This window comes from Amblyomma mixtum, chromosome 1, assembly GCF_055824585.1.
Source record: "Amblyomma mixtum isolate Tamu chromosome 1, ASM5582458v1, whole genome shotgun sequence".
NCBI classification, from domain to species: Eukaryota; Metazoa; Arthropoda; class Arachnida; order Ixodida; family Ixodidae; genus Amblyomma; species Amblyomma mixtum.
Window position 1 is genome coordinate 18,640,522 of NC_143012.1, and position 13,002 is coordinate 18,653,523.

The window sequence follows — 13,002 nt, forward strand, 5'->3', positions numbered from 1 at the left end:
AACACAAATACACCGGCATGGGTGTAAAAAGGGAATAATCTCTGCTCCTCTTGAAAGTGCACTAGAGGAGAGATTACTTCATTTCTACTCCTTCCTGTTTAGAACCCGTGTCACGCCACCCCCAATAACTGTCCAGTTATTTTACAAGCACTGAAGGTAGGCCTTCAGTCGCACGTGGCGCCGAATGGAGCTAAGTAGTAAGCTGGATATTGAGCATATAAATAAACAGCCACCAAATTCTCGCACCAGGATTAGGTCACAATGTCCTATTTGGCCCCGGCCTCAGTCCACGAGTTTCCTGTTAACAGCAGCTTTGCTTGGCTCGGCTTGACTTGACGTGTGTTTGTGATTTAGGATGAGAAAACGGGAACGGCATTCTCAGAAAGACCGCGCCTACAATGGAAGTGGTTACAACGGGAAGAGAATTTATATGAGCTGCATTCAAACCCGCAGCTCTGGACGAGATTGCGTCCGCGTCGGTGGCTCTACGCTCAGCGCATTATAAGCCGCGGATCGCGTTCATGTTGCCACTTGCTTTTCGCACTGCGAAGACCACATACAGCAAGAAACAAAGTTGGAGCCTAGGGAAGTTAACGGTTGCGAGATACTTATTCTTTACTGCGAGACTCAACAAGCGATTATTTCAATTTTTGAATGAATGCTGTTTGCTTTGTCGTCATTCACTGCGCAGCCGATGGTTGCCACGTTGCCGTCTGGTCGCCGGCAGCTGTGGACGTGCTTGGAATCGGCGAGCAGACGACACAATCGCTGCCGCATTTTGTCATTGGTTTCGCTAGGCAAGATGAAGTAAACTGGCGAAGTGCCGACTTGAGATAGGAAGGGTTAGTTCCCGCTTCCTTTTACGAGAAGTATGATAAGTAGTTCTTGAGGCGCGTGTCATAGAAATGCGAACATTCTTGAGACTTTAATCCAGCAGTTGTCCTTGTGAGCGAAGTAGGGTAAGGCTCTCTCGAGTGCTGGTGACGGCACGTCGTCCAATAGTTCAGTGTAGAGGCTCATATGGCAGTTAGTGGAATCAGTGTCTTCGCTAGAATACTTTATCACCATTTAAAAAACAGCTTATAGACATGTAATGCTATCGTCATAATACATGTCGTCGCTATGGCTGAATTGAGCGAATGCCTTCCGTGATAAAACGTACAACGGAAAAACACCCAAACTTCACCCAGTTACACTTATTCTTTTTCTTGTTGTTGTTGTTGTTACCGCCTAATTCAGCCTTGCGCCCTTCATTATTGACCAACGTTGTATTGTGATGTATCGTTTTTCATTTTATTGTATTACATTGTTTTGTTGTATTAACGCATTATTCTCAGTTGCATTTGCTTTGTCCCCCCCACCCCCCTTATGTAATGCCTCAACAGAGGCCTTTAAGGGTAAAATAAATGATGATGATGAAGCCTACATGGCTATGTTCATAATAAAACGCAACGTACCGCCGAAAAAGAATGCAGGAGCTCTAGATGAACTGTTAACATAACAGCTGTTTATGCTCAATTCTACACTGTTTTTAGCTGATGGCAAGACGGATCGTCCGCATCACGCCGAATTGTTCGCAGGGCCCGAAGACAAGAAATGTCAATGTCGAAGCGAGAGTTCTGCACAGAGAAACAAACAAAACATGCGCGTGCTCCTGGATATTGAGCTCAAAGATGATTCGTCACTCCATAAGACGTAGGTGCCTTGATGAAAGATGATGTACAGTACTTTCTGGCTCATTTTTAGAGAAGAGTAGTTTTTCTAGCGAATAGATACACGGAATAGATACGCTTATTGAGTCTCGGAGCGCAGAAAAAAATGGTTCAAACAAAAGTTTAAAACATATGCGTAACCATCCTGGAGTGTCTGATGCTCAGGACGCACCGAGGGAAAGGGGAAAAGAACAATTACGTTGGAGGAGCATCAGTGCATGCTACTCCCAGCTAACTTTCTCCACGTGTTTCATCTGTTTGCGCTTTTACGTCAAGCATATTCGGTTCGCTGCTTTAATTCAAAACACAAGGGCTTATTTGAACGCAGCGAGCAATCCTTTTTACTCACTGCGACCAGATCTTCCTTGGTGGTGTCCTTTCTTTCGTAACTCTTTACTGTTTTCTTTTTTAATGTTTTCGGCGTTGCTCGAATGCTAGCAGCAACTTTGCAAACGAACCCCACGGGTTGATTACGAAGTGGCTGATTACTGAACCATGGGCTGCGTCGATGTTCATTGAGGCGCGTAATGCGCAGAATTCGCAGAGCTGGCCGCGTCCGCTTTCTCTTGGAGTTGAGCAGAGCGTAAGCCTTTGAAATCGTTAAAAAGTTTGCTTGTTGTGGTACTGATTGCACAATTGGCTGGAGAAACCGTGCAGAGAGCCGCGCGCGTGCCGAGATTACAGTAGCTCGGCGGTAAAAAATGAAATAAAAACACTAAAAGAGTGAAAGAAAGGTAGAGAGGGAAGAAAAAGGAAAGAACGGGCCAAATGGCGGGACAAAGAAAAAAAAACAGATAACTATGGCTTTGTATTCGTCACTGTTTTCGTTTATCCTGTGTTCCATGTGGCTTTTCGCCTCGTAGACAATATGCTAATGACTCACTCTCACTCACTCTCAATCATTCTCACTCACTCATTCTCACTCACTCCACTCACTCACTCCACTCCGCCCGCTCACTCACTCACTCACTCACTCACTCACTCACTCACTCACTCACTCACTCACTCACTCACTCACTCACTCACTCACTCACAATCACTCACTCACTCACTCACTTACTCACTCACTCACTCACTCACTCACAATCACTCACTCACTCACACTCACTCACTCACTCACACTCACCCACCCACCCACTCGCTCACTCACTCACTCCCTCTCTCTCTCTCTCTCACTCTCACACTCACTCACTCTCACACTCACTCACTCACTCTCACCCTCTCACTCACTCACTCTCACACTCATCCACTCACTCACTCCCTCTCACACTCACTCTCACACTCATCCACTCACTCACTCACTCACTCACTCACTCACTCACTCACTCACTCACTCACTCACTCACTCACTCACTCACTCACTCACACGTCTCAATCGCTGTTTTGAATGTGAGTGTATCCATGATGCAGCGCTTTTCCGCCTTCGTTCCTGTGTACTTGCTACTGAATAATCTCTGTATTTTGGGTTTTATTCATCCGATGATAGGTACGCCCTACTGATGATTACGTTGAGAGGTCTATAAATAAGTACTTTCATCACAACAGCATCGAATATGGACGCGGAGTATTTCTTCAATAGCAGATTCGTTTTTATTTTCTCAGCATGGGGCTCAGTTGTCTAGCTAAAAGCCAACGCATTGGTATCTATGAGGCTCTGAGTAGCTAGTCTTGGAAGTAGTGTGGGTGGTTTCTCCTGAAATGTAGGTGGCGCTGGTTGTCGGGGTGGTCTTGATAATCACGTTACCTTTTTTTCTGTATTGCAACGTCAAAAACATCTTTATTCTCGTAATTTGCTCTAAATGTCCAGAAAGGTATCGTCCAGAAAATGGTTGTAGAGGAATGGCTTCAAAGCCTCAGTGTCCAGGAATTGTGTTTCGAATGCCGATTTAAATATGTTGATGTGCTAGGTTCCCATCACCGTATAGGTCACACGAAGTAAGTGTCCTACTTCGAATTCTAAGTTCCTGTAATTTACTAAGCCTAGCATTGTACAGACAGTTTTTTCACCCAGGTTAAGTGGTGGATGCGTCCGCAGGTGGACAACCACTGTCGCATGTGTACGATCTGGGCGAGGATATTTTTGTATCAAAATGGCTCCACATATTGTAACTAAGAAGCATTCATCAAAAATTTCGAGTTTAGATACATGTTTACTGCACCAACAACAAATCTCTTTAGCCAGCACTGATGTCGGTACGACCCGTGTAATGGAGTGCTTGATGATAGCTCGCACTCGTGCGGCCTAAGACGTAATCTGACCTCACTTTTACAGTCCATTTTGAAAGGATATTGCATTAATTTTACTTCTACTGCGTGCACCTGTTTCATTCAACGTCGATCACTCTGTTGTTTAGCTACTGCCACGAGAACCAAACGAGGGAGGAAGCATATTTTCTGCCTAAGTCTTGCCTGCTTGCTTCGATGAAACACAGCGCCGCACTTTTTATTTTCAGCTTTTTATTGTACCTGACTTTCGCCAAGGCTGACGTGTTCTTTGCTGGAAACGTACCGCAGCACCATTGCCCCTACGCTACTGTTATATGGGCACAAAAAGTTCTAGGGTTTTAACGCAGTTAAACCGTGTAGACGTGCGAAAGCATGTGTTTATTCTTCGCCCCTTCTTTCTGGTACATCTGCATGTACACGCCACCCCATTCCTCGCTCTTCATCTTCTCACCCTCTCTGTCCACTGGGCGGCAGGTGGCGCGACGCCCTCCTCCTATTGCCTGCAGCTGGAGCGACACTCCTCCGAACATACCCGAGTTTCCTCCCATTGGCTACAGCTGGCACGACGCTGCTCCGAACATACCCGAGACTCGTCCCATTGGCTACAGCTGGCGCGACGCTGCTCCGAACATGCCCGAGACTCCTCCCACTGGCTACAGCTGGCGCGACGCTGCTCCGAACATGCCCGAGATTCCTCCCATTGGCTACAGCTGGCGCGACGCTTCTCCGAACAAAATCCGAGCTTATACCCAAGTTACTCCGAGCTTCACACAAGAATCCTGGTTACGACTGTGTTGAGCAGTGCTTTCGCACCAATAAGAAGGCAGGCGCTGAGCGGATCGAAAAGGAGATGGTGCCACTAATGAATATACAGGGCGTTTGACGTAACAAGAACCAAGGATTCTCAAAAAGCGGCTCACCAGTGCTCTGCGAAACCATCGATACATTGTTTCTCATCGTGTGGCGCTCCTCAGAATATTTTTAAATTTTGCTTAATCAGCCAATTAGCTAAGAGTAATTGCGCAAATTTTCTATAATTCACTTTAGGGTCACGTGCGTTAATTTGAGGGAGTTAAGAAGGGACCAATGCAGTTTTTTGCAGTAACGTATCTCGTACGTGGTCCTTTTTTTTCCAACATTTAAAAAAGACCGCGAAATATGAAATAAAAACCCTCTTGATTGCGCTCATGCGCGACCATATTCCGGCGCTCCCAACCATGTTTTGAACGAACGAAGCATGCGAACTGACCGTGCTTAAGTTAGCGGCCACCGCTCAGCTCGAAGGGCTGCTAAATGATAAAAAAAAAAAAACGCAAGCTATCTTCAAATAGTCCACTTCACTGCTTTGTTTTTCCTATGTGGTCAATAGAAGCTCCGTCTGAATTGGCTGTCGACGGCCTACTTATCACTAATCGCAGATCACGGCGCGCGCTTTCCATGTTGAGGAAGAATGTGCTGATGCACTTTCAAGACTGTGCTGGTAGCGGCGTCGGCCGCTTGCTTCGAGACGGTAAGCGCATGCTTCGTTCACCTAGGACATGCTTGGCAGCGCTACATTACCGTAGCGCAAGAGCGCAATCACGTGTCTTTTTTTGCATATTTCGCGGGCTTTCTTTAAATGTTGGAAAAAATGGCCCACGTAGAATATATCTTGCTAGAAAAAACTTAATCGGTTGTTTCGTGCAGCACAAAATTACGAAAGGCACTTTAGATTACTTACGTGCTTTGGCCGCGAAATCAGATTTTGTTTACTTGCTTTTTATTTTTATTAACTTGTTCCCTTTCGATAGAGGGACCTACTCATTAGCATACAGTCGTAAGGCAACGTGTTTACTATGTTCACCTTTGTGCGCCAAGAAACAACGCGATATTGTGGCCGTGCTCGCCTCGCAGTCTAAAAGTCCCCCGCAGTTCACCGCACCTTAGGTCGGAAGAAATTCTATCTGTGATATCGCAGAGACGTCATCTTGGATTTCTGGGACCACTGGGGCTGGTCAACGCCGACACCGTGCTTCGTTGCCGATGAACCATACAATAGAGAGTTTTAGTATAGCGTTAGCGTGGTAGCGGACCTAAGGGAAATTACGTTAGCGTGCCGCAAGCAACTTATCCCCACAGACAGTTTTAGTGTATAGCGTTTTGAAAACGCTAAATGCCATCTGCTTGACATGGATGCCAACGGTCCTTCTAAAATGGTTCACATTGCCGCTAACTTGCCAAAGTATAATATTTCCGAGTTTTCTAAACGAATTATTAGTGCAGCGTTCATTTTCGTCTGCAAAATGACCCCGAAATTGAAAAAATATGAAATAGAAACTTAAAACAGTGGCGCCATCTAGTAAAGGCAATGTTAACTACAAGCCGTTGGAGCAAGAATATTTGTCATCACATGACGTCTAATGTTAAAAAAACTTTTGTAAATTTAATATGAACTCTCTTTGCATAATTTAAGTCCATAAAGCACCGCGAAAAGCCTCCAAAATTTATTTTTGTCTCGTTCCAGAAGTTTTTGCTAGGTTTCTGCTGCGTTTCGGGCCGTTGCAGACGGTAGCAGTGTAGCTTGAGGTTCCATTAGACTTGCGCGCTCCAGAATCGAGATCGTATCTCAAAAACTGGGCTGAATTGCAGCTTAAACTTTATCGTCGAAGCAAGGTAAGTCATAGCGAAAAGCAAAAAACACCAGTAGTTACCGGTAAACATGCCGACCGGAATCGCAAGAGCTGCTGAATCGGCTGAAGCCGGCGGCTATCGCTTGTGAGGACGCCGCCATGTTTCCACGCTAAGGGCACAAAAGCCGCAGCAGCCGCAACGCTAAACTCTGAAAATTGCGTGCGTACGCTAACGCTATTTCCCCGTTAGCGTTCTGCGCATGCGCACTCTGGACCCGCTATTCCGCTATGCACGCAATTACGCAAAGCCCGCAATACTAAAACTCTCTAATCCTTTCGCATTAAAAAACGCTTGTACTTCATGCGTTTATTTTGTTTCTTTTACATGCAACTGAGACCTTCGGTCAGTGCAGTCGCAGTGCTCAGGACAAACCAACCAGTGATCTGCAGCATCGCGATAGGAAGCTGCTCTGCCGACAGTCAGCACTAGGGGATGCTGTTTCCACGCTGCTCGTGTCGCTGCTCTTCGTACAATGTGTTTTTCTTCGAGTGCGGTGATCTTTCCCTGCAGAGGCACCTGCAAATTCGCATCTCCTTCATCCTCAGAGACAGCGAAGGTAAGCCGACCTGACAACTTAATGCTGCATTCCGCTTTCCCTGCGAAACACGGCCTAATTGCCATTTAGAGAGCGCGTTACGTAAGGGCTCGGTTTTGTAACACTTGCTACAAGTGAGCTCTTTGAAAAGGCAGCGCCTAAAAGCGTTCTCGCTGCTAATCACTTGCGCCTATTAGACATGACGATGGAGTCAAGAGTGATGGCTGAAAAAAAGTGGAGCTACTTTCTAATTCGGAACTACTGGTTATTAAAACTGAAAACGTGCTGATTCGCTTTTTGTGCTTTCCTTGGAGTGTCCTTTTCATTGGGTGCGCCCCGAACGTGATTAATGTTTGAGGGTGCGAAAATGCTGAGGAAATAAAAAGAATAGTAACCTAAAAAGCAAATGACCGTATATTTGTCTTACTGCCTGGGCGTCACGTGGTAGTTATATCGAGTATCTATGGAAAGCTATGGTTAGATACGAGCGTAGAGTTTAACACGCAGGTCTTACTGACAAAGAAGCTGCTCAGTAGAGACTGTCGCCGAGAGTTCCGGATTTATTCGATCTTCTGAAGAATCATTTTCGCTTTTCAGTCTTTGTGCTTCGAGAATGGTTTAATATTTAGATTTGTAGTTTTCTTTAGTGCACAATCGGCGAGTGCCTATGAGGACGCTGTGATTTGCTAGTAACTGCACTTCGCTTATTTGGTGCTATCGGGAGTGCGCAGCCAAACGTTTTCAAGGTCAAGGAAATGTTCGGCAGGAGAGCCAATTAGTAATATTCTTTTTCATATGGAAGCTCAACAACCACTGTTCGGTTTTGACAACACCCACGGAGCCGATGAGTCACAAACGGTGTCAATATAGCTCTGATTAGGCATCTTATATTCTTACTAACGAAGGTAGCCATTACGTGAATCATACTGGCGCTTCGTGATCATCACAATCCGCCGCGGTGGCTCAGTGGCTATGGTGCTCGGCTGCTGGCCCGAAAGACGCGGGTTCGATCCCGGCCGCGGCGGCTGAATTTCTTTGGAGGAGAAATTCGAGGCCCGTGTACTGTGCGATGTCAGTGCACGTTAAAGAACCCCAGGTGGTCGAAATTTCCGGAGCCCTCCACTACGGCGTCTCTCATAGCCTTAGTCGCTTTGGACGTTAAACCCCATAAACCAACCAACCAATTATCCTTGTTTTGTCTACAGCAGGAGAAAGCTGAAGAGATATATTGGGATGAGACTATGTAGGAAAAAAAATTCAGGGGGCACTTTGGCTCTCTAAAGTGCTGCAAGGCGAAAGCGTTTCCTGGAGCACCGCTTGTTTTTATTTTTTTTTGTGTTTCTATTGTTTATTTTTGCTCTTTTTCTTATTTTTAATTTTTATTTTCATATTTTATTTTTATTTTGTTTTTATTTTTGTATATGTTCTTATTTTTATTTTTTACTTTTCCTTCCCTTCACTTTGTTCCTTTTATTTTATTTATGAAACCCATGCATTCAAGAGATGCGCCCTTATTCATGCTCGAACCTTGAGCCTTCGTGGCGGAGTGGTAGCGTCTCCGCTTCAAATGCCAAAGGCTCTGGTTCGATTCCCACCCTCGGCGCAGTTTCTTTTTAAGCAGTGACGCCGAAAGCCGGACAAATCTGCCGACGCGTCTGTCGACACGGCTGCCGACAGCGTCTGCTAACGACAGTATGAGCAGCAGCGCTGTTGTGTCCCCTTGTTGTTCTGTGCCGTCTTTGCGCTGTAATAATGAATGTAGGCAACCAACTCGCCCAAAAAGTTGTATTAAGGGACAGTATGAGGCATTGAAGGCTTTCGCCTTGAAAGAAAAAGATCTTTAATTAACATTACCGCTTTTCTTGCTTTTGTCGTCAAGGTCTTCCTATGGTTTACGCGCATCAGGGATAAATGTTTTCTGCTGTAACTTCTGGTTAGTTCATCATTTTAAGGCATACGTACAGCTGTTCCGACGGGAGCAACACCTACGCTCGGTAACTGCTTCTTTCATGTCCTACGAATAGTGTCATTTTCCACAGGTCTCTGCCTTATCGACTGGCTCCTCGGTAATAGCAGAATGAGTGATGCTTATAGAAGAACCGAACACGTGCTCGATGTACCACACGTACAGTCTTTGTCAAAAATAACCAGAAGTAAACGGTTTGCTTCTAGCTTGTGTAGTGGAGCCCTTGTGACTTTCCTAAAGATCAAAAGTTGTTCGAAGGTAAGAAGACCCACAGTCCTTACCTTTAACAACCATTTCAGCTTCAGGGCTCCACTGTACGAGCTAGAAGCAAACCATGCAGCCTGGTTACTTTTGACAGAGGCTGTACGCTGGCTTCATACTTCTTCATTTGATACCAAGTCTGCGCGCAGTCTCATCACCCCGGGATCGGGTTTTCGCTAGCGGAATACTAATAATTTTTGGAAAAGCTGATCTGCCGAACAGTCATGTTGACCTTCATGCCCATTTCCACTACTTTTGGCCTTTGACGAGAATCATGCATATTGAGATACTTGGTATCCATATTCACAAAGTTCCTACCATTAAGAAAAAAGGCTCTGCCACACATATATGCGTACTGCAGCAAAGCGTGCTTTACAAAAAAAAATTCTGGGGACATACAAGCTCCACCTTAAACCTTGCCTGCAGAAATGCACTTCACTACATAACCTGGATATTATCTGGTAAAGTGGTCTCGCTGCAATTTACCAGTGGTTAGGTGGACGGGAACGCCAGCCACACACGTACCGGTAACTTAGAAGTGTGTGAGCGTACTGCCACGATAGTCACTGTCACTGTTTAGCGAGCAATTAGGATGGTAAATAGGGGCTAACGCTGAGGGAAATCAACCCTTTTTTTTTACTCATCGATTGCTGGTATAAACTGCTTTATATTCAGCAATAATTGCACCTGCCCTGGTGATAAAATGACGGTGATCTGTGATCGCATGTACCCATTTCTCACGACTCTCTTTCCGGGTCTCGTCGGCACTCATCAAATATACGAGCACTGCGCGCCACCAAAACCATGCGGCCGTGGTCGCGCTAACCAAGCGTTAATTGTACGGAAGGCCAAATGTACGGCACACCGACGAGTTAATAAATATATGGCTCTGGTTCAAAACGGGCCGCCATATATATCCTGCCATTTCTAGAAAACCATCTGCGTGTGCGTTGAGATTAAACATGGAGGCTGAATGCAAACACTCAGCCTCAGCGTTTGTTTACAGGAGAGAATATTCAATCGCAAGGTCAAACTTTCGATTAGAGTTTACAAATGAACCTAAGATTACAGTTGCCTCAGAAAAATTTTGTCGATCTGAAAAATTTATCACAGACCGTTTCAGGCCTAATGCAAACGGCTTTCTCTCAAATCTCGCACGAATAAGACACCTTCCGTCATGTGTCCTTGGCTGAGAGTTCAGCAGCGTAGTTGCTTATAAATGTCGTGTCGTAATCATGTCTATCTCTGTGTTATAGCTTGTTGCGTTCCAATTTCCTCAGTCTACTAAGGACTTCTTTTCTTTTGCAATTTTCAAGAAAATTCGATGGCAAGGTCTGCAGTGTCTGCCGACCTGCTGCTATTGTATGCTGTAGTTCAGTGCTGCGATTGTATGCCGTTGTAGCCTCCAGAGTGGTTCAGTGTCACAGAGTTGCTTTCTTAAATATGTGCTAATCCTACTCTTTCTCCCTTAAATGAACGCAAATAAATGAACGCATTTCTCTCTTACTACTTTGAGAATTAGTGGGTCTCTGCATAAATGAGCTCCAAGACGCCTAAACAGTTCTGAAGTAACCAAACAGTTTGGACCACTCATTACGGTACAGTTAGCTACTAGAGAGACACATAGGTAATTGTGAAACACACACTCGCACGCACCGAAATTAATACGGAACAATTGCTCTTCAGCCCACCAAATAGCCTCCAGAGTTGATTTCGCGTATGGAAACATTGTATAATAACAAAAATAGATATATCATGCCAGGCAAACGTTCTCAGTAATTTCTTCCTGCTTGTCTTCTTGCATTTCTTGGATTTTTACCTATTCTTGCGTGAGTTTCCTTCTAACGAAATAGCAGTAGAAATTGGTTTCTCTCCCGTCAAATTTTCTATTCTCCACAATGCTCCATCAAACCTCCTGATTGGCGCGACAGCATTAAATGCCCCGTTACGCAGGAAATAAAGCGTCGGCGTTGTCGGCGTGGTTACGAAAAATAACGAGCATGGCTTCGGCAGGTGGTGCACAGCATAGAGTTTCTTACTATTACCTAGAGGGAAAGCTGGCGACCCCTCTATGGGAGTTTGCGTGGAGTTCCCTCAAGACCACTTCAGCCACCATTGGCGCTCAAAGCATCATGGGGCGGTGAGCTACCGTCTGCAGAACTACAACTTTTGCCATAAAATAGTGCAAAAACAAACGCTGTTTGATAACCAAGAATGTCCTAATATTCAATATCCTGTATAATGATTGCAACAAATGAGCAGAAAAGCATGCAAATGCAAAGTTTGCCCAAAAAAAGAGCTGACTCGCTCTCCTATTGGCCAAGTATAGAACACACAAAAACTAATATTTTGTGCTTATCACTTTTAAAAATAAATATGTTTTCAAGAAAAATGTTGTTGGAAAAACATTTTTAAAAGTTCTTTAATGGTATTTCGGAAATAAGAGCCTTTTATTGACGTCGTGTGCTGTTGCGGTTTTACTACTGTGGTTTTTGCACACTGCGTTCGCGCCAAAGTCGTCTGCGCACACACGAACACGTTTTCAGAATGAAACACCTTAGTAGGGACACTCTGTGTTCCCCAAAAAAAATACGACTGCCCCGCAACAAGTAGCTCACCGCCTCATGATGCTTTGAGCGTCCATAGTGGCTGAAGCGCGGCGCCGCCAGCTTTCTGTCTTGGTAATAATAACAAGCTCTATGGTGCACAGAGAGCAACCTATAGGAGGCAGGTGGTTCAACCAGGTCACGTGACCTTGTGGCGTCATCAGAGCCTGCCCAACGGATAGTGAGCAAACTGCCCACTTTGGCAGGTTGTAGTATGACTCCCAGGGATCTATTAATGTAAAGTAAAGAATGTCTTTCTTGATGTATGGCAATTAACCCATTACGCTATCGCGTCATACCCATAAGATGGAGCTTGAGTGTCTCCTCCATTTTCTTTTCTTTTTCCTCCATTTTAGTGCCCATTTTAGTGCCCATTTCAGCCGGCTTGGTTTACCAGACTGCGTCTTCAATTAGCCACGCAATACTGGCAAGCGTCCAAGATGGAAGACTACAATAGCGAGCTTATCCGAAAGAGACCAATCGGCTTCCAGGCGCGTCACAGCGCAGGGAAATGGGGATGTCTCCTATTAATGCGATAGGGTTAGAGGTCACTCCATGTGCAAGATAAATTCGCTGATTAGTAGAGAGGTGTCGTATACCCTTGTGTCGCCAGCAATATTTCTCTGAAAGAATTGCCCGAAATGTTCTTGTAGTTTTTTTTTATTGCGAAACCAATACTACTTGCACTTTCACGCCTTTGCCGTGCCGCGGTGGTGACCACTATCGTGACGCGGCGGTGACCACCATTGACCTTCATTTGACCTTGATTGCATTAGATTGGATTAGATTAGACTGGACTGGATTGGAGTGGATTGGATTGGATTAGATTACATTGGATTGGATTGGTTTGGATTGAATTGTATAACCGATTCATCACCACAAGTCTAACCACAAGCACCACCAACAGCTACATCACCAGCTGTACCATGGCGTAGGTACGGATATTGCTTTCGCAATTACCGGGCTTAACCAAGCTAAGCCACAGCGAATTTTTTTCCTTGCTATTATCATTTTAAGCGAACCTGT